The sequence below is a fragment of the Catharus ustulatus genome, chromosome 6 (assembly GCF_009819885.2).
Source record: "Catharus ustulatus isolate bCatUst1 chromosome 6, bCatUst1.pri.v2, whole genome shotgun sequence".
NCBI classification, from domain to species: Eukaryota; Metazoa; Chordata; class Aves; order Passeriformes; family Turdidae; genus Catharus; species Catharus ustulatus.
The window spans coordinates 29,180,962-29,203,189 of NC_046226.1; the positions used below are offsets into that span (position 1 = coordinate 29,180,962).

General features: G+C 36.0%; 1 long non-coding RNA gene across 4 annotated transcripts in view; it reads left to right on the plus strand.

The window, feature by feature from the left end:
• The first annotated feature begins 318 nt into the window (after positions 1–318).
• LOC116997892 overlaps positions 319–22,228 on the plus strand; it is a 65,236-nt gene continuing 43,326 nt past the window's right edge. For 2 of the 4 annotated variants that reach the window (XR_004418257.1, XR_004418260.1), the window contains exons 1-3: positions 319–405; positions 2,076–2,274; positions 2,939–3,021. This is a non-coding gene — a long non-coding RNA (uncharacterized LOC116997892). Of the gene's footprint in view, positions 406–2,075; positions 2,275–2,779; positions 2,847–2,938; positions 3,022–22,228 lie in introns of all 4 variants that reach the window. The other 2 variants (XR_004418258.1, XR_004418259.1) reach the window with 2 other exon arrangements.

Consider the following 22,228-nt stretch of genomic DNA (forward strand, 5'->3'; position numbering starts at 1 on the left):
ATTACGTACATATGTGCTACTCTGATTTTATGAAATCACACACATGCAGTCAGATTATGTGTCTGTAGAGGATTCTTTGAGCATGAGAAAATATAAGGGCAAAGAGAAAAATTTCAGGATAGGGAAAAATTAGTATCATACCCCTGGGGAAAAATATACGTACTGAGCAGAAGCAGAGAGATTTGATGACTGAATATGTGCTATAAAGTCTGTAAAGGGATCAGTGGAGCTGTAGAAAGCCACTGGAGCTATCAGGAACCAGCAGCATTAGAAGAAAAGCTTGATTTGTTCCTTCTTTCCTTCCTCTTTGTAAAACCTCTTACAGTGCACTATTTAGTCCATTCAGAAGCTCTCTGAATCTAACACTAGATTCTGTGCCAAACCAAGAAAGGAGCTTTCATCAAGGTCTGTTTTGATTTCTGTATATTATTTCTAGATATGGGGGGAAAAGGTATAAACAACATATTTGGTAACCATGCATTTGTAAAGCATTATCTTTTAATCTAAAAATCCATTAGCTAATATTCAGTGTTTGGGCAAACTTTTGCAACATTGCTGCAGCCAAACGCTTACAAGGAAATTGGCTAAGCAAAAACAAGGATAATAAAAACCAAAAGGTTTTCTAAATTACTGTTGCCTGTGTCATTAAATTTCATATTGTGCATGGAATCCAAACACATCACTTTGTTCTGCATGACAAGCAGAAGTGAGCATTCATACATTACTCAGCCACTTAATTAAGAGACTGGGATATTTGCAGTTAGCAGAAACTAATAAGGGAATCACATTTAAATTCAAATCACTCCTCTGGGTAGCTGTCTGCAACATAAGCAAGGCTTACTGGGTAGATGTTTCAGTAAATGCTAAGCTTAAAGCTTAGTTTTACTGTATGTTTGAGGAAATAATAATTCCTTTTTTTTTTTTTTTGAATGACGTAAAAATAAAACAAAGACATCTGGTTTTAATTTTCTAGTTATGTTTTCTTTCAGCTATTTTTAAATTCCAGTAGGTCTATTACTTTGTATAATACAACAAGAATGTGAATATGGCTTTACTGGCACAAAACAAAATAGGTTCTATAACAAAATAGGTTCTATAAAACAGTCAGCTGGGATTACCCTTCAGATGATGTTTCAAGATATTTTGAAGTAATAAGCAGCTATCTTAGCAGCCTTGAGGAAATGCCCAAAAAAATCAATGCACTGGTACATTGTGAGCCATGTAGAAAATTTCTAAACTTATTAAATAAAAGGAATTTACCTTGCTATCAGTTCTTTCTTCTTACTCACAACTGAGCGGCTCATTTTGCATTTTATTTGGGAACTCCACCTGTTAAGGAATTTCAGATTTTTTTCTATAATGGGCCAAAAGTAAAGTAGCAAAGCTAGTGCTAGTAAGTATGATTAAAAGTGTCATTAGCTAAGAATATTGTCATTGATGATTTGCAGAAGACCCTGATACCATCTTCTTACCATTGCTAGGGCCCTCACACCAGTTTTCATTACATTTTTCTTCACTTTCCTCTAGAGACATCTGTTCAAAGGATCAATGGATCTGAAACCTTTAAAATTCCAACAAATTTTCTGAGATTTGAATAGAAAATGCGCTCCTAAAAAAAGTCACAAAAGATCCTTTAAAAGTACAATTTGCTTATGGCATTTCACATATATCTATATAATGAGCTTTGTATTAACCTTTATCACATTTTGTAAAAATATTAAGGCAATGATTATTTCATTTAAAAACAGTCTGAATTTTAAAATTTCAGCACAGGAATATCAAACATTCATATCTGAAAACTTACAGAACAAATGTGTTATTAGATACTTTGCTGCTTTAAAAGTTGAAAACAAGGCAAAAAGAGCTCAATAAATTTTTCATTAAAATAAAGCATTTTAATGAAAAACAAATTACATCAATTAAAAATATTTTTTAAAAGCCAGCAATGAAAAAAAAAATCAAAAAAAAACAAGATACCAAACTAAACCTCAAAAAATTTGATACAAATATTCAGCATGAGAAAAGTTGTCAATTCATAAATGTAAGTAACAATGAATATTTAATGTTTCCCACAGTGTTCAAGCGCATCTGTGTGACAATGGATACATTCTTGCCCAGCATACAAGTATGTTTAAAGTAGTCTACACAAATTTGGTAAGACACTGATGCTTCTAGCCTAGCACTGAATCACTGCTGCAAGCCATTACTGTTTCACTCCTTGCCACCTGTCCATAATATACTTGTTCCCTGTTGTCCACCTCTCCTATTCTTCAAGTAAGTGTAACTCTAAACATAAAATATCCTTTCTTCTGTGACCTTTCTACATTTGCCCTAAATATAAGGTTGGTTTTTTTTTTTCTTTTCCTCTGAAGTTATTTTCCCAAGGCTCTTTTTGCTCATGTGGGATTTCAGCAATTGAAACTTTTGACTTATATTTTGAAGTATTACATTTAAAGCACTCAAATTTGAGTGATTTTTCAAATGTTATGAAACTTCAAAGCTGGCCATTTATAATTCTTAATACATTTACATATTGCTATTTTGACACTTTTGTTTTACTATAATGTGTTATCTTCAAAATCATATTATCAGTCTTTATTTTTATATGGCTTTCTTAAGTTTATTTTTCACCATTTAGTTTTTTTATAACCTTACATAAGACATAATACTTCTTGAAAAGTCTGGAGTATAGTTTTGAAGAACATTTTCACATATAATGGCAAATTCAGCCCAAACCACATAAGAACCCCACTGCTTGAACTTTACTTTTTTTCTTTAGGTATCTTTCTACTTGTAAAGAAGGTGAGAAAGTACATCACCTTGTAGCCCAATAAAACAAATAACCTGTGAGTTATGAATAGACATTGCCTTGATGTTCCTCTTTCTTAGTGTTAAATATTTTCAACTTCTTCTGATACTTGTCTTTTCTTCACTCCAGTGTAGTATAAAACGAGATAAGAACAAGAAGTGTACTTGAGCTATCTGAGAAAGGAACCTTATCATTTGGCAAAGAAGAGAAATGTAAGAAAATAAGCAGAGAGAATCTGCCTTTTTATTTTCAGGATTAAAGGAATGGTATCAAGAGCAATACAGAAGGTAGAACCAAGAGGAGAAAAAGTGTTTTTCTGCTTTTAATTGATTAATTTTATTTGGGAGATCATAAAAACACTTGATATGGGAGAAGTGTGAAGATTTCAGAAGTATTTGGGAGAAAGTACATTATGCTTGTCACTGGCTGTGAGGTTAAGTCTTGCCCATGATCTTTTCACATGTAAACTTTTATGCACATGAATATTGTATTTTCACTGGTGTATTATAAAAATAGCACTCCTTATATGAAGACACTTGTTTTCTTCAATAGCACAATATTTCTACATTGGAAACTTGAAAAGAATACTACTCACGAAGCAATGGAAAATAGAGAGAGAACAAAAAATGGTGTATGCAACCTGAGCAGCTAGTAATGGGTTGTGTATCTACCTCTATCCAGAGAATATTTAATCAGACCTTCAATCTTACAAAATAAATCACCTGACTTTCGGTTTGCTTGTAAATGCTTCATTTGGAACTGAAGGGGTAGAGAGGGAGAATCCCCACAGCTCTTCCCAAGTACATTGTTTGCTGTAATACAACTTATTTTCAGCAGCCATCCTACCCAGGGAGCAGAAATAACTGGATTTATCTGGGAAACACCAGAACAACAAGCCTATGAGATGTGCACTACTCTGTAGCAGGGTACAACTACTTATAGGTGCAGTTAAAAAATATCCATAGGTTTAAAAAATACCTAAAGTTTAGATATATTCTGATAAAATGCACATTTGCACAGATTAGAAGCAATCAACATATCATGAAATAACCTAGTTCATCTGCATTCAAGTTTGGTTCTATACACCAATTTACCTCACACAGAAAAAAAATTGTGTCCACTAGGTCTGAGTCTAGTATTTATTTTTGTGAGATTTTACGTATTTTTGCAATTTTTTTCTGTGTACTCAAGTTAATGGAAGCACATTTCTTCAGAAATGCTTTTTTCCTACATATGGTTTGGGGCAATCAAATACAGGCTGAGTGGAGAACACCCCTGATAAAAAGGACTTGGGTGGATGTTGGCAGATGAGAAGTTCAAAATGAGTTAGCATTGTGCACTTGCAGCCCAAAAAGCCAAACATGTCCAGGATTGCTTTAAAAAGAACCGTGGCCATCAGGTCACATGAGGTTCAAGTTGGCCAAAGTCCAACCAGAACTTAATCTGTCCCCTATCACAAAAGATAACAAAGCCCTATTTTACAAATATATAAGTGACAAAAAAAGGGCTAAGGAAAATCCCCATCCTTTACTGAATGCAGAGATAACACAGTGATAAAGGAAAAGGAAAAGGTTGATGTCTTTTTTCACTTAGCACCTAATAGCAACATCAGTTCTCTGATCTGGAAGATAAGGATGGGGAGCAGAATGAAGCCCCCATAATCCAGGAGGAAATGCTCGGTGACCTGTTCTGCCAGTTTGACAAACACAAGTGTATGGGGGTTGATAAGATCTACTCAAGAGTCCTGAATGAGCTACAGAAGAGTTCACCAAGCCACTTTCAATCATTTACCAGAAGCCTTGGCCAACCAGGGACATCCCAGTTGGAGATTAGTTAATATGATGAACATGGTAGTGCTAAGCTTACAGTTGGACTTAACGATCTTAAATATATCCTCCAACATAAATTATTCTATAATTCTACACATGCCACATGATGAGAAACATCTGAGACACATCCCTGTCTGTGACTAGATGGTCTTTAAAGGTTCTTTCCAAATTAGAACCATTCTTTGAGATTATGATTCAATTACTTTATCAATTTATAAGCTAACAGAGTTAAAGAAATAAGCAAAAAACTCCTCAGCGGTGAGTCGTTCTGGGATTTTGTTCAAAACAATCTCTTCTAAGACAACCTGTCTTTCAAAATTGGCAGTTGATTACAATTTTAGTTCAGGGAAATGAATAGATTTTTCACAATAAAATTACCAAATAAAATATTTCTTGTTGAAAGTAAGAGAAAGTCCACTGCCATCTAAATCAATTTTGTATTGTAAAGGTATACATATGTCCATAAATGAATGCCATATATTTTTTTCATCCAATGCATTTCTAAATACTTTTGCAAACTCTGTGAGTATAGTACATAATGAGTTTTGCTGAGTTTTTTTAGTGGAAGATATCAACATTGTATTTATTGCATTAGAGCGCTTCTGAGAACACTTCTAGAGTGTGTTCATGACTGCAGGCCATGTCTTCTGTTACACCTTTAAATGAAAGTGATACATCAATTTGCAGAAGGGTACAGTACAGTATACAGACATTCTGGGTTAATGTTAGTCTGTGTCATCATAATCATTTGATGTACTGCAAAGAAAAACACATCTGAACAGAACCCTGCAGTTCCTATGTCACAAGCACTTTTTCTGCTTCAGATGACTGATATACTCTTCACTCTTCAGCATCAGCTGAAACAAGTCTTTCAACACAACCTCCTGTTTCATTCTCCATATAGGAAATACAAGCAAGCATTTTATAGTAACGTTTTTTAAAATTTTAATATAACTACATTTTAATTAGTTTTCTTGCACACTGTTAATTACATCAGCTAGCTAAGGTAAACAATCCTGTTAAGTTTGTGTCCACTTGTTTGATAGGCTTCCTCCATCTAGCAAACTTGAATTCAGCCTAGTCACAAGTTATGGTTGCAGATAAATTGGAGACTAAGACCCAGAGTGTGCTGCAGTTTGGGATGGAGCCTGCTGGCTGCTGGTAAGGGAGATGTGGTCATGTAAGGTAAGAAGGTGCTGTGTGTGGGACAGATGGGTTTAGGCAGCTGGGTAAGAGACAGCTTGGGGGTTAGCCAGTCATGGCAAAGGAAACCTACAGAGGGGAGAGAAGGAGTCAGGGCTGTGTGGAGTTGCCTGAGAGAAGTCTATTGACAGAAGGCATGAAAAATTTTTAATGGTGGAATGGTGTTGATGCCAGTTGTGTCCTTCTCAACATAATTACTGCAAAGAGGATTGAGCCAGGCTCTTCTCGGTGGTGTCAGGCAATAGTACAAGTGGCAACAGGCAGAAACTGATGAGCTGTGTTCATTTTGAGTCAGAACATGAGCTGCATTTCCTGTCCCACACTTGTCTCATGGACAGAGACAAAAGACAGCTGGCAAAGCTTCTGCCTCAAGGATAGTCCCTTGGGATGCTGCATTAGCACTTATGTCCTGTGCTCCATAACATCCCAGGAATACTGACATGTTTTCCCAATATCATTTTGGGGCAAAAACTTCCACTTTGCTCTGCTAAGTGGTTTCTTAGAAAGAGATCACCACTGTGCTGCACGATTTGTCTTTGGTGGAGTCCAGCTTTTTCATAATGGTGAAAACAACTGTATGTATATTTGTGTTCCAACTTTGTTTGTAATTTAAGCTGAAAATTACTTACATTACAGGAAACAAAATTAGAAAAGGGATACTAGCAGCTGAAGCATAAAATTCTGAAATTTTGCCATGAATTTTAATCTCTGTGAGGACTTGGATTGAGCAGAAAAACATGGTAGTGTCTAAACAAGCATGTCTTACCCTTCTGAATCAGCATCAAATAACTTTAGCTTATTTTTTATAAAGTCAGCTTGTCTTGTGCCCCTTGAAACTAAATTTGCCTTGATGTGTATGAAGCTGAAGAAAGTGTACACTTTGGTTGTTTGCAAGTGGATTTTGCAGATAGAGAGGTTCCCAGCAACAGTCTTCCTAGGTTCAGCTGTTTAAAATTTGATTAAAAAGAAAAATAAAATCTAACATGAAGTACCAAAGGTTCTTGCCTTGTATGAAAAGAAATGAAAAATAATTACTCCAGTTTTACTCCTCAATGTACTGGTATGGAATAGTTAATATAATGTACATTCTGCTGCTAAAACCAAGATCCTTAACTAAGGATCTGAATGAGGTTTGTAGAGATTGATTTATAATACTGCTTCCCACCTGAGCTCAGTTTCACAAGTTCATTACAAGAAAATCTCATGATCTGGAATAATAAACCCTTCTGAACCAACACTTGTGCTATGTGTAGGGGTAAACAGCCAGCAGCTGCAGTCCCCAAGAATGAGTGTGAAAGCTGAACAACAGCATATCCAGTGCTGGCCGTTTTCTTATTAAGACTTTTCTATGAAAAAGCTGGAATCACAGTCTATGCTTCACAGTTTTACTCTAAGTCTTTTTTGAAGTCTGCAAAGACCTGAAAATGGGATCATTTTAATGGTCAGGAACAGCTTTAATAAAATATCATTTAGACTTTCAAAGAAGTCTAGGATTTTGCAAGAGTAAACTTAATTTACAAAGCTGTACTTTCTGGGCTGTATCCTGTGACATCATCACACTGAACCAGACTTTGAATCATTACCTTATCCTGCAATTAATGTAGATGTGTCTGATCAGTATTTAGACATCATCCAGCACTGTTCATTTGATACAAAAAGAACACCACTTTACCACTTAACTCTTAAGTCGAAAAAAAAAGGATTTTGGCACTCGACAGTAAGGAAGTGTCTTTTTCATAGGTAGCGTGTATTACTTCTTCAGAGCTAGAAGTACTCATGGCACTTTCCCAAACAGGAAAAGTAGTTCACTATTCTAAACTAGGAAAAAAGCCCAAACTAAACAAAAGTTATCAATATGAATAGTTTGCTATAGAGACTTAAGAGTAAGGAGAAGAAAACATGGAATCAGCTACTGTGTAAGCAAAATTTATTAATATCATATTCTCAGTGATGTAGAGTTGTTTTTATTTTTGTCATTAGGTTCTAAATTAATACATTAATTTTTCAAAGTAAAAGGGTGGAAAAAAACAGTGAGGAGGAAAAATAGGCATTGACTGAAAGAGATTCTTGGAAAAGAATTCTAAAAAGAAAGTAACTGACTCACCGAATCATTTATGACAGAAGAAATTTCTTGAGACCATCTAATGCAAAGGCCCAGCTGAAGTAGGATAATCTAGAGCAGGCTTCACGGTGTATTTGAAGTGCTCTAGTAAGAGATACACGGAGTTCCTGTGGTACTTTTTGCTCCATCTCATCCTGTTGTAACTTAGGATAGGTGATTCCTGCCTTTTCTGCTGTCACACATAGAGTAAAACCTACTTTTCCTCCCTTTTTTTCTTTCTTTTTTTTTCTCTTAGAAAACTTTACATTGGTGCTTCTCACTGCCATACACTTGCAGAGAAAGGCAGTGCTCAAGTTGTGTAACATAAGAGTAAAAGAAGGGACAAAGTGAGGTTACTAAGAACATAGAAATGGTTCATGCTATGATGACAGAAGACATAAACTCATGAAAAATGTAACTAGAACATAGATAAGTCCCTAACTTTGAAAATTAAATAGACTAAAAATTAATAAGAAACAAAGTACAGTGTAACACTAGGATAAATATTTTGTGTTCCCCTTAAATTGATCTTATGACTGTTGTGTCCTTGGTCACCAAGACAATTAGAACAATTAGTGTTGGTTAGCTCTCTAAGTCCTTGATAGCAAAACAGAGTTTAGGTAGGTTTACTACTCAAGAGGTATATTTATTTTAGCAGATTTTTCCTGTCTGTTGTCCTGCATAATGTTCAGAGAGTGACAATGTAATTCTAGGAGACTTTTAAAACATGAATTTGGGCTTCTGAATGCAAAATAATCAGACAGGTCATGGTAACCAAGAAACAGATTAATTTATTGTTGCTTAAGAGCAGCAATAATAGAAACAAATAGACTTCTGCAATGACTGGTTTATGAATGGACTTCCGTAAGTAAGTAGTTCCTCTTTCGATGAAAACAGTAAATACTGTGAAATGTAATAATTCTGCTCTATGTACCACCCCACCTGCACAGAGGCCAGGGGTACACAAGCAGCGAGATGAGGACACAGCCGGTACAGCCGTCACAAGTGACCACAGGGACAGCCCCAACCATGTCTTGTCACACCCAGTGTATGGAGCTGGGGGAAGTGGGGTAGGGACAGGGAAAGGACGTTTGTAATGATGGCATTTGTCTTCTCTAGTAACCACCACATGTGCCAGAACCCTGCTTTCCTGGGGATGGTTGAACACCTGCCTGCCCACAGGCATTGTGAGTGAATTGTTTTGTTTGGCTTGCTTGTGTGGCTTTTGCTTTACCATCTTCATCTCAACCCGCTTTCTCTCACTTTTGCTGTTCTAATTCTCTCCCCGTTCTTCTCAGGGGAGGGAATGAGTGAGGATTCTGTGATTCTGTTTTCAGCTGGGCTTAAATCATGACATCACAATTTTCCATTTCTTTGCAGCAAATTTTAGAATACCAGCTGCCAACAAGTAGTGGACTTCTACATTCTATTTCTATTTTTTTCTATTTTTGCATTCTTTGCATTATTTTACTTTGAAAAATGTTTTCCTAATTTATAAAATGTATGACAATCTATTCCTGGGCCGTTCCTAAAAGTTTTTGTTATCCTATGTCAGCGCTTTTAAAAAATGGTGGCATACCATTTGAATTTTGGAATGGAGAGGACACAGTGAAGATAAGCTGAATAACAATAGAGTTCAGTAGCAAAGAGAATTGGTGTATTTCATACTTCTCATTCGTGCTTTTCTGTGCATCTAGAAGAGCCAGCATGGGATTGCAGTGATCAAAACACAGTTATGCTCTGAAAAGAATATTACTTGCAATTATTTTTCCAGTTCTTGAAGTCTATCTAAAACAGCTTAAATATTTTACTTCACTGATTAATATACTTGAAGAGTATGCTTTATTTTTCAGAAACTAATTTCAGGCAAGACACACAGTGTTTGTGTCTTGAAATTTAGTACAGTCCAGTCTAGCATATTATTTCCATCAGTTGTTGGTGGGCATGTTCTCTTCCAGAAAGTCTTTTTCTTTAATTCTATAAAAGAATAATAAATTTCCTTCTGCTGTTAGTCACTCATTCACTATGCCTCTTGCCCAAATCCTTGCAATCCTTGAAAAACTGTTGTTAAATCAGTATTGATCATCACAGCAACCTGTCACTGGCTTAGTGGGTTTTCCCACTGAATATGATAAAACTGGCACTAACCTTTAAGAGAGCAAAATTCAGACCAATGTAAAAAAGCTTGAGAAGTAATCATGAAAGTGCCTTCTGAATTTTACTTTACTTTTTAAAAAATTACTTTCCTGTGTTTCATGCATCAGGAAGATTGTAAACTGGCAGTGCATTTCATTGAATGAATATCCACAATAATTAAATAGAAATGTATAAGAAAAAGAAAGCAGAGGGAGAATGTTTGTATGACTAATTCTTTCCTGAAATAACATTTTTCACACATCATTATAGCTTTCTGTTTTCCACTGAGAAATAAAAGTAACAAATACTTTTTAATTCTCTACCTTTCTATTCACCATCAGGACATAAACACAGCATCATTTATTCTCACAGCAGTTATTTGTAGTGTTTGTCTTTTGCTGCTGTGCTCCTTTCTTGCCTTGTTTCTTTCTGTTAGAGCTGTAATTCCTCTTAATGAAATTGAGGAATACAGTAAATAATTTCAGTCATTGAGCAAGCAAGTCCTAAGAAAGGTGAAGTGTTAATAAAATTTTTGGATTTTCTACATTACGCAACTTATTAACTGTAATAAAGCTACCCATGACAGATAACATGAAGTGTTTTCATTTTTTTTTCTGATAGATTGCTTGGCACACCTTATAACTTTAAATAAAGAGAATAGTAATTACACAGGTGAAAATATGTGATATTGGTGTATTTTAAAAGGGCTTAATAAATACATCAGTCCAATGAGGTCAATGCATGGATTTCTGGAAAGTCTAACAAAAAAAAATTTGGTACAAAAATTTCAGAACAATGAATTAGATAGGTGTGGTGGTTTTGTTACTGTTGGGGTTTGGGTGTTGTTTTCTTCCTTTTTTTTTCTTCCCAAAAAAAAGGTGGTGCCAAATTTGAGCTTAGAATATAATTTATCAATATTTATCAGAACATTTTCAATCTCCCATATAAGGATGACTAATCTCTATAACTTTACAACTTTTTCTGTCTTAGGAAATATCTTTTTATTAAGAAAAAAAAAAATTTTCCTTTTTTCTGCTGTCAAAGAGGTTTTTTAAATCCCCTGATTTTTTTACACTAAAATACTTCTTCAATTTGCAGAATATAACTGTCTGTCCGTTTAAATGATTACTCATCATAGCTGAAACAAATATTTAAAAATTCAGTGAGTTTTATTTGCTATATATGAATTCCTACACTATTTTCAGATCATATAAATTAGTTAAGCTACACAGACCTTTATAATTTACTCTAGCCTTTTATAACATGGTAATTTTTCTGAAATTGGTAAGTCCACTCAGGTAGATAGATAGATAGATAGATAGATAGATAGATAGATAGATAGATAGATAGATAGATAGATAGATAGATAGATAGATATAGATAGATAGATAGATAGATAGATAGATAGATAGATAGATAGATAGACACCACTTTAACAGTGATTAATAGCAACCAGCACTAATAATCTCCCTAAATTAAGTATTTGACTGCTAAAAAGGCAAATCACCTTCCCTATTATTTATAATTAATTTAAGAATTAAATTAATTCTTACTAATACTTTCTGGAAGAAAATTAAAAATAATAAAAAAGTATGCAAAATATTATGTATGGGATAATGGGATTTCATTAAAATAAACAGATGTTCTTATTTGCTTTCATACAGCACTTTGAGTTTTACTGGTTTTATCATCAGAGCACACATCCATTCAGGGCTTAAACATGCCTAAAAATAGAGGACTAAGTAAAAAGATATAGGATTTTATTCACCTTAGGATTTTATTTACTTAAGGATTTTCTAGCACATAGTCTGGCAAACTCCACTCACCCTCTAAAAGACAAACTACATTAACCTTATTTCATGAAATAAAGAAATGGCAATCTCTTTGCTGATACCTGACACACAGCAAAAATCAGTTACATCCAAAGTATAAATTTTCATGTCTAAATATAAAACTTGAAATATTTCCAGTTGTTTATAGTGGTTTCAGACCAATGTCCCTGATTTCCTTTTTTTCACCTTTGTATTCTGGAATGACTAAACTCACCTGATAAATATCAGTGCTCTTCAAAACGCAGCTACAAAAGGCATACCAAGAGGAATACAGGAATGCCAGAACAATGGCTCAATTAACACATTACTTTTTGGCTCCAGTCTTCCCCCTACGCAAGTTTTACAGCTATGCCTAGGGTTTGTCTTACGTCTACGGTTAGGGTTACGCCTGGGGTTAGGGTGCAGAAAACCAACAAGCCCAGATCTCCACTGACTCTGCAGCTACAAAATTCATGCCGTGGGGAGCACAGGCCAGCCACCTTTCTGCTTGGCTCCAGTCTCATCCCTATAAAAGTTAACTGCTCAGCCTGGGGTTAGGTTTCCAGCTAGGGTTATGGTTACCCTTAGAGTGTAAAGGTTCAGAAAACCACAAAGCCCACCGCCTAAGGATTCTGCATCTTAAACCTGCATGGCAAGGGGAGCCCAGGACTGTTATAACAAGGGTTCCCTCCACACATTTCTGCTCAGCTCCTGGCTCCCCCCTCTGCAAGTTCTTCAGCTTCACCCAGTGTTAGTGTTACGCCGGGGGTTTGGGTCACGGCTAGGGTTAGGGTCCAGTAATGCACAAAGCGCAGAGCTTTAATAACGCTGCAGCTACAAAAGGCATGCCAAGGAGAAGACAGGACTGCCAAAACATAGGTCCCCCCACTTCATTATACTTGGCTCTCTCCTCGCCCCCATAAAAGTTTAACTGTTCAGCCTAGGTTTAGGTTTACGGTTAGGGTTAGAACTTTGACTTTTGATGTTGACTCATATCTGTTGAGCTGGCCCGTTATAGTTCTTATACTTTGTCTTGCCAGTACAGTCAACAAGTCAAGCTTTTATGTAAAAAGGCAAAATGCTGTACTTTGTTATATATGCTTCTAGGATTTCTCCCTGTCTGTCATATATTGTCTACTTCACTCTCAAAGCACATTTTTACTGTTAACAGTAAAAACAAATGGAATATCAATCATATTCTACTGTCTCATGTATTAGCAGAGAAATAGTCAGATTTTAGTGACAATGATGACATGATTCATTAAAGATTTTGATTTTCAGAAAAGTGTTTGATAAAAGAGTGTTTTGAAGACATGTGGAGACCATAATTGTAAGATCCCATTGCACAATTGTAAAAATGTTGCAAATTTTGTCCAGCTCGCCCCATGCTAAGCCCAATGGAAGTCATTTTAAAAGATTTTCCGTTCTCAGTTCTAGAATCAGTAGTGAGCATGTAAGAGTGGATGGTTTAAGCTTTGCTTTTCATCTTCAGCAATTAAGTCATACTGATCAGGTTGAAGTACTGAAATTTTACCAGTTCATGGTGCAAATCAAACAGCGTGTAATGAGAGCACAGTGCTGTTCTCTTGCTGTTTTCACGTGCCTTAAGAGTATAAGCTTACAGAAAATCTGTAAGTACTCATTTAAATAATTCCTGATGGAAATCTATTTTCTTGTACTGAAAACAATGTTTGCTTTTAACCTGAACTAGGTCAATAATGAATGTATGATAAAAAGAATTTTGTGTTTCTGCATATATCCAAATTGAATTATTTAGCAATGGAGAAACAATATCATTGAGAATAGAAAGATGACATACATATCACAAGTTTCAACCTTTTTGGAACCTAAATAGAGTGGGCAGTAGCACTTTGCAATCTCCTGTTGTGCAATCATGGCACAGATCCAGAAATTTACTCAATTTGTCTTTCAAAAACTAGGGTTTTGATTTCTCAGATTACAGATACAGCACTCTCTCACATGTTGACATGTGTTTCAACATGTCTTTGAAGCAGTCTTAATCATGCATTGCCATCTAGCCTATCTGTGTTATTGGCCAATTTCTAACAATTGAATTAATTTTTCTCCTCCAAGTAGTGACTGATTAAATGTCAATAGATTGGAAACATCTTCTTGAGTAATGTGAATCTTTCAAGGGTCATGGTATAACAGGCCTGTGAAAATGATTCAGCTTACAAGTTTTTGCATTACTTTGTTCAGAATGCATTTCAAAAAGAACACTGAAAAAAGGAAAAAGGAATGGGAGAAGTTTTAAAATGCATCTCCATTAATGTCTCATAGAATCATACAGCCTCTTTTCATTGAAAATTTTATAATTCAGAAGAGTTATTTCAAAAGTGCAAGATGAGACCATCTCCTAGTTTTTTGTATGACCTGAGTTCTGACCTAGGCTATAGGAGTCTTGGGCCACAAAGACAACTTAGAGCAAGTCCTCAGACCATTTGCCTTGAACATTATTAGCCTCCTAAGCCAGGTATACTTACCTCCACTAAAATTAGGAGTATTTTAGGGGTGTTGTAAGTGTTTCCAGAGGATTCAGAAGCAACAGTTCAAATGATAACCTGGGTGGAAATACAACAAAATTAGAAGGAAAAATTCTCATTTTAAACTCTAGCCTCCTCTCAACATTTTTTTCCACTTTGACATTATTCAGCTTCCCTGCACCAAAGAAGATACTGCAGTGCATTCCTCAATGTCGTATACCCTTTGTTACTATAGTAATAAGATTTAATGTTCCTTTCTTGCACTAGTTGCCAAAGGCAAAGAAAAATAATGGTCCATTCACATATTTGATTCCTGAAATCTTTCTTGAGTCAGTCAACATGTAAAAGAAGATTCTGTAGTCTTGTTAACTCACATAGATCAAAAATCGTAACTCTAATACAATGAAATCATAACATTGGCCTGAACCTCCAGAGGAATTTTTAATATTGCTGACAAATCACCCAAGTTTCATGATATGATGAAAATTTAGCAATAAATGTGAGGGAATATCTATTTCCTATAATTTTTCTGTTCTGCTCAGAACTCCCTAGTTGTGTTCCTGTAACTCTCAAATATACTTAACCACTGTGACCATATCAACTCCAGCAGGTGGTCACAGCCCCGTGATCCTCTGATCCTCTTACTCTGCTTTTTCTTGATATATTTTCCTTCTTAATTTTCAGTTATCTTAAACTTTTCACCAGGAGCACTAATTTATGTAACATTATCATATCAATCTGTGGAAAACTGAATACAGCTGATGGCTATCAAGCACTGTTCCAAATAGCTTTAATACAGCTACAGTTACACAGATATGTTGGTTTAAATAAGCAGAATAAGTTCATTTTGTAGAAGGATTTTTTTTCTGTGTCCTATTTTTGTAAATAAGTATGGACACAGGGAGTAAAACAAGGCAATGACTACCACAGCATTGGATGAAATAGAAAGTGTACTGACTTTGATCTCATCCATAAGCTTACATTAATATAACAAAGATAGGAACCAACCCTAGAATACTGTTGATCTTGAAACAATAGAGTCTCTTTTCAAATGATGCATGTATGATATGCCTTTATAAATTGTTAGGTGTTATTGTAAGTTTGCAATACTTTTATTGAACAAAATATCTAAGCTTTTACTGAATAAAAGGTAAGGTTTCAGTCTTCATGGCAACAACAGAAAAATAAGCATTCCTTGTGTGCCAATGTAGAAAAGCAGATATGAACATAAGCCAGAAGCAGTAACCGTTTTCATCATCAACTTTCAAATTATTTTAATAAATGTGGAATCTTAAATTGAAAGCTCTGCAAAAGATCTACACAAAATACATCTAAGTTGAAATGGTAATGGTCAATAATATGAAGTTTGAGAACACATGAATTAATACAAAAATCTATCATTTTGGTATAAATTTGTTTCAAGTTGATATGGATGATATTGCATGCTACCTAAGCTCTAAAAGTATGATTTCAGTCTAATCAGTCAATTGCTATCTTCTTCCCAACTCAGCTTCTGCTTCTGCAATAAATTCCTCATTTTAACATAGAATATTGCTTAATTTTAACCAATTTATGCTTATAATCCATTGTTTATTGGCAAATAATTTGTCAGTCCTTCTATCTTTCTGTATAGACAGGGTAACTTGGACATGTGTTCTTCCAAATATCTTAAGGTATTTTGACTCACAAGGGGACAGAATTTCAAAAGCCTTCACCATGCTCCAGGATTTTCTTGTAAGAGAACCATGCATCTCTTACCTGATTATTGGTTTTACTAACCTAGTTCTAGTAGATTCAAATTTTGCTAGATGTTATGATTAATGTTTACAAACTTTAGGTGCATGTAGTTAACTTGGGTTTGAAATTACTATTTCATACTTGCAAAAGTTTTTGCCATGAAGTTCCCAATCTATTAAGGCCTCCTCACCAGTGAAAATTGCCTCTAAAACCAGGTTGCAATTGCCAATAAAGCTCATCTGATGAAAACCAATAACAGGAATATGCAGTCACACAAGTTCAAATTAAAAATAAAACATGCTGCTGAAAGAATATATTGCTGGATTCTCCATTTGCTCTTTCCTCCTAATCAATCTTCGGTCTCTGAAGATTTTGGATTTTGGTACGCCAAAGGTATTTGGTCAGTCTCTCCACTTACACATTTTGCAAATTCATCAACCAATCTTACCATACCGATTCAAGTTTGCTGCTAATTCTGGTGTTAATTTTCACGAGTACCACTTTTTGACAAAAGCTCAGAAAAGAAATAGGCAAAGTAATGACTTATAAATCACCTGACAAAAGCTTTTGACACATTGTTTGTAGTAGTACTTAGCGCTCATTTTTCCTACATATTATGTTAAGAATCTTACGGTAAGAATGCATTTGATCCTGACAAATCTTGCTGAGTAACTGTCATATTTTAAAAAGACATGAATTTTAAAAGACATTTTATGAAAAAATCCAAGCCCATTTGTATTTAGAAATTAAACAAACTCGTCTATATAAATATATTATATGATATCCCATAAGCTGTTTAAATAAACTAAAAGTGACTAAAAGCTTCTTTAGTACCATTATTAATAAATCTATCAAAAAAAAACCCCAACACCTTTGGAAAACAGCGCACACATAAAGACCACAGGGAAGAAACACTGTTCTGTTTATTCATTCAATTTAGGTTACCATCCAGCAGTTTCTTATGTTAAATTGGAGAAACACTATCTTTAAGCATGTAATAAGCAGTCACATAAAACCAAAATACTGAGGTATTTTGTCTTGCTAATATTAAATATATTCTATCTTTTCCATTTAGTATTGCTTGTCAAAGAAGTCATTCAATTTTTTAAAATTTAAATACAATTCTCCCTGACAGTGATTTTACATCAACTGAGAATCCCTGCTCTTTCAGGATTGTTTTTAAAATATGTTACACTGTTACACCTGCTTCTATAGCCATGCAATTAAGTAGGAATCTTTCTTCTTTTTTTTTTTTTTTTTTTGTTTTTCAATATAATATCATGGAAATTACTCTATCCATCGAAGTAACATGCAAATTTATAAGATATGTTTATAATTTCAAGATAAAAATATGATCCACATGAGAAATCAAAGACCTAGGAATATCTATTACAACCTCAAGCATTGTAAGAAAATAGAATGTATTCCATGAGACTTCATTATTAATATTTTAATGCCCAGAGTTTTTATGTTACTTTAGCATCTATCTTGAAATTTGTATAGTACAATAAGGATTTTCTATATCTAAAAAATATGCTTATTTCCGATTTAAGATGGTATCTTCATCTCATGAGTAAATACCACTGAAACCAGTTAGCATTCATGTTGAGATGTATGGCATAGTTTAAAATATAGAGAAAGGAGAAAGAGAGAAATAATTTCATGACATTCTCTAGATACTGATCCCTTTTAAACTGTTCTAGAATATAAATTTGAGGTGTGAAAGGTGACTGTGAAATCCAAGGTGGGAGCAAAATGCTGACGCAAAGCATGCAGAAGGCAGTTACAATATGTTGTGGAAAGGTCCAGAAGATCCTATCCATGTACCAGGAAAGGAGTCATGAGTGAGCTGTTGGAGGAATAAGCTAATGGAAATTGATCCAGTGTGTCTAGGAGTGTTAGTTAACCCCAAAATATGTGTTGGCCACATAATTGAGATCTGAATCAGGCAGGAAATATGACTTAAATCCCTACATAGAATAGACTTCTCCATCTCCCAGACCACACATAATTTATGTCAGGTTGGATCACTGATGTAACTAAAGCAGGACAAATTAAAATATTGGATTTTACTTACAAAATAATACTCTACCCTCCATAACCTTTATGTATATTATTTCAAAATTGTATATATATCACTCCAAAAATTTTCAGTGTCTTATTTTCTTCCAAAAAAAAAAAAAGGCTAGCCCAAGATTTTATGTCAAGTTTTGCCATATGAAAACCTTTGCATTTGAGTTGAAAACTGTTAAAGCCGTTGAGAAGAAAGTTAAAAAATGTTAAGTCAGCTCTAAGTTCAGTCTATCCTATTTAATATCAATTTATCAGCGGAGAAAAGAACACATAGAGTGAAATTTTTTTTACTTTTTTAGACTCACTAGGAGACTATTATGCATGTGTATGACAGCTGGTGTATTGATTCCAAAACTGCATGGATTTGCTTTAAATCTATTTCATTAAATGTTTAGGATACACATAGAGGTAACAATTCTATAATCATTCATAGAAGAAATCAGATTAAAAAATATTTTTTCATCAACAGTTCATGTGAACAGTATTTCAAACAAAAACCAAGTTATTTCAAATTTTAAGTCCATATTCATCTGTCTCCAAATAGTTTTGCCTCATGGGAGCTGTAGTTCAAATTATTCTTGTACACATTCTCTTCTAAAGAATAATTTTCTAACCAGGACCATGTTTTAATGATTGCTGCAATTTAAAAGGATTTCTTCTGTAAGAAAAAAATGTATTTTATCTATAAGACATACTATCTTTGAAAAAAGAAACATAAATTATTTTAAAGATGATGTCATTCATTGTGATTATACTGGGGGAGAATAATATTGTACTTCTATTTTTCTTTCTCTCACTGAGTATTTCTGATTTGAATGATTTGTTTCTTTCACAGTAACTAGCAGCTGATTCCTTTAACTAGTTGTTCAGCTAAAGATTCATAGTTTATCCGAAATACTTTCTCACTTAAAGGTGATCAACAAATTGGAAAGCCAATGAATAGTGTAGAAAAAGCTGATGAGATTTTCCAAATATCTGTATTGAAGAATTAATCCAAGAACTGCAGAGGTTAGCTTGGGAAATTTTAATCAATTAACTAGTTCCATGATTAGCAATTTAGTGGAGAAAAACAAAAGAAAATTAATTTGCTTTAGAAATAAATGTTGTACACATGGCAAAACTTTGTCTATTATAAATTTACTAAGGTAGCATAAACATACATTTTAGAGATTTGTGTATTTAAACTTAGGGCCAACATATAAATTCATACTAATGACTATTGTATTGATCTACTGATTTTTGTGGTGTCAACCGCGCAACTGCTGTAATTGTTAGTTCTCCCTAACTTGAAAGTATAGACGAAAGAGCCAATTTAAACACTCCTATATAATAGAAAAGAAGGATAACAATCTTTTCCCACATTTTCTTTGTATCACAAATGAATCCCATACAATAAAAAACGTCTGTAAATTCTCTTTCATGATAATAGGATGACATGATAGCAAGAGGAGAGTTTGTATTTGGAGAAATAATCCCTAGTACTTAGTTGCTGCAGCATAATACATTTTTTGAGAGAAATATAAAAGTAGTTTGTTGAAGCTGTTCCTAATTTCTTCAAGTAATGTATTTCTGGACAGTTTGAAATGCAGCTTATTGATTGTACTTTAGAATTCTTGGTTGAAGAAAAGGGTAACAGAAACATAATAGATATTCTGTGCCAAAAGCACATCTTTTAATAGATGACCTGAGGTTGGATAACTTCAGAAAATCAGTCAGCAAAGACAGTAAATCAGATAACTTCTGACTCCAGATTGGTTTCAGATAATTTTAAAGTAGGCATGATTCATGAAAATATTACAGTAAATTCACGAATACAAGCCGCACAGAGTATAAGCCGCATATCCGGTGTGTTGGCAACATTGATGTCTTTGTCAATAAATAAGCCGCACCCGGAATATTAGCCGCACTTTAGTTCACTGCGAACTTTCACAAAGTCGTCATTTAGTAACACAATCACGGGATCGCCGGGGCTTACTGGCTTACTGCCGACCTCGGAAACATTGTTTCCAAGTGAAAAAAGACACACCCTTTATTTACAAGCCGAAAAAGACAGGAACAATAGTGTGGTCATTTTGTGAGCATTCCCAATGGATCCGCGTTGCCTTTAAACAGCCGCTCAGCCGTGCGGGCAGGCAGCTGAGCTCCGAGCGGAGCCACATCTCCGTGCTGGCACAGGAGCGGCCGCTCTGGCCCTCGCAGCCCCGCGGGGGGAGCGGCCGTTGTAGCCCTCGCGGCCCGCGGGGCGAGTGGCCGTTTTAGCCCTCGCAGCCCCGCGGGGCGAGCGGCCCCGTTGTAGCCCTCGCAGCCCTGTGGCCGAGCGGCCGCTGTAGCACTCGCGGTCCCGCGGGGCGAGCGGCCGTTGTAGCCCTTGCGGCCTGCGGGGTGAGCGGCTGTTGTAGCCCTCGCAGCCCTGCGGGGCGAGCGGCCCCGTTGTAGCCCTCGCAGCCCCGCGGGGCAAGCGGCTGTTGTAGCCCTCTCCCTGCGAGCTGAGTGGCCGTTCTACCCCTCTCCCTGCGGGCTGAGCGGCTCCCCCAGCCCTCTCCCTGCGAGCCGATCGCCCACTTCATCCCTCTCCCTGCGGGGAGAGAGGCTCCCCCAGCCCTCTCCCTGCGAGCCCAGCCAGCCCCGTAGCCGCACAAGACTGAAAACACTTTAAAAAGTACAGTAATTTCACGATTATAAGCCGCACCATTTTGACTAAAATTTTGGTCCAAACCCAGAAGTGCGGCTTATAATCAGGTGCGACTTATATATGGACAAAGAACAAAAAGTTACTGTTTTAGTTTGGAGGACAGGTGTCTGCTGAGAAAGGCAGGAACTTCTCTTTGAAATGGAGAATGTAACACCCCTCTCTCCAAATTATTATAATTTTGAAATCAAGGGGTTTTCAGGCAAAAATATGGGAATTAGGAATAACAGTTCTTTTCTGGGGAAATTAAAATAGAAATACAGTACTACAAAGACACATGCTCCAAGCCCTGACAAAGTCAGAGTACAACCTGACACCCCGTCAGGCAGGGTGTTGGTAGCAGTCCCATTCAATGGTGGCTGCATCCTCCTGCAGTGACAGATGTGATTCAGTTGGAGCAGTGCTCCTGTACAAGGTGCAGTTTCCCTCTGGAGGTCCAGTGGTGATGTGGAGAAATCCGGTTTTCCTCTGGAGTCCAGTGGAGAAAGGGGCTCCCTTAGTGTCCCAAAACCTCTGTTTTTATCTTGGTAAGAAATGTTGGGCTCTTCCCCCTGGTTGGAGCAACTTTCAATGGTAGGCAGTAATTTTATCAGTCACACAGTGGGACTTAATGGGCCATTAGCAGAAAATGACTCCCTGGAGGAAGGATGGGGTGTGAAAAGATAAAGAACAATGCCCCACCTGGTTTCAATGGATGGCCCATTAGCAGATTATCTGCCATTGAGATAAGGATCACTGTCCCCACACTCAACAGATGGTGATAGAACCTTTTACCACACTCTGTATTGTAACATGCGGCTTATAATCAGGTGCGGCTTATATATGGACAAAAAAACAAAAAGTTGCTGAAACCCAGAAGTGCAGCTTATACTCAGTGCGGCTTATAATCGTGAAAATACTGTACAGAGAAATATCACACACTTTTATCGAACTGCCGAGGTAACTCACCCCGATAACAACCCCCGCCCCTCAGTAACGCCGCCATCCACAGGCAGGCAATAAGCTGTTCTCTGATTGGTTCATCGTCGGAACAACGGGAAACCATGGATTTCAAACTGTTTCGGCTCGGGACTGGACTGGTATGATACTAGGTAAGGGCAGATATCACATTTTTGTTCTTAGATTAGCAGCACCCAAATATTAGCCACACTTCCGGGTTTCCACCAAAATTTTTGTCTAATTACTGCGGCTTGTATTCGTGAAATTACTGTAGTCTATTTGTCCATTGTGGGTTCATATACAGAGCCTGCGATTTTTCTATTGAACTATTATTAGACATTAATTTTACCTGTACTATGTTGATTTGTTTCTTCTCAGACTACCAATATGGAGACAC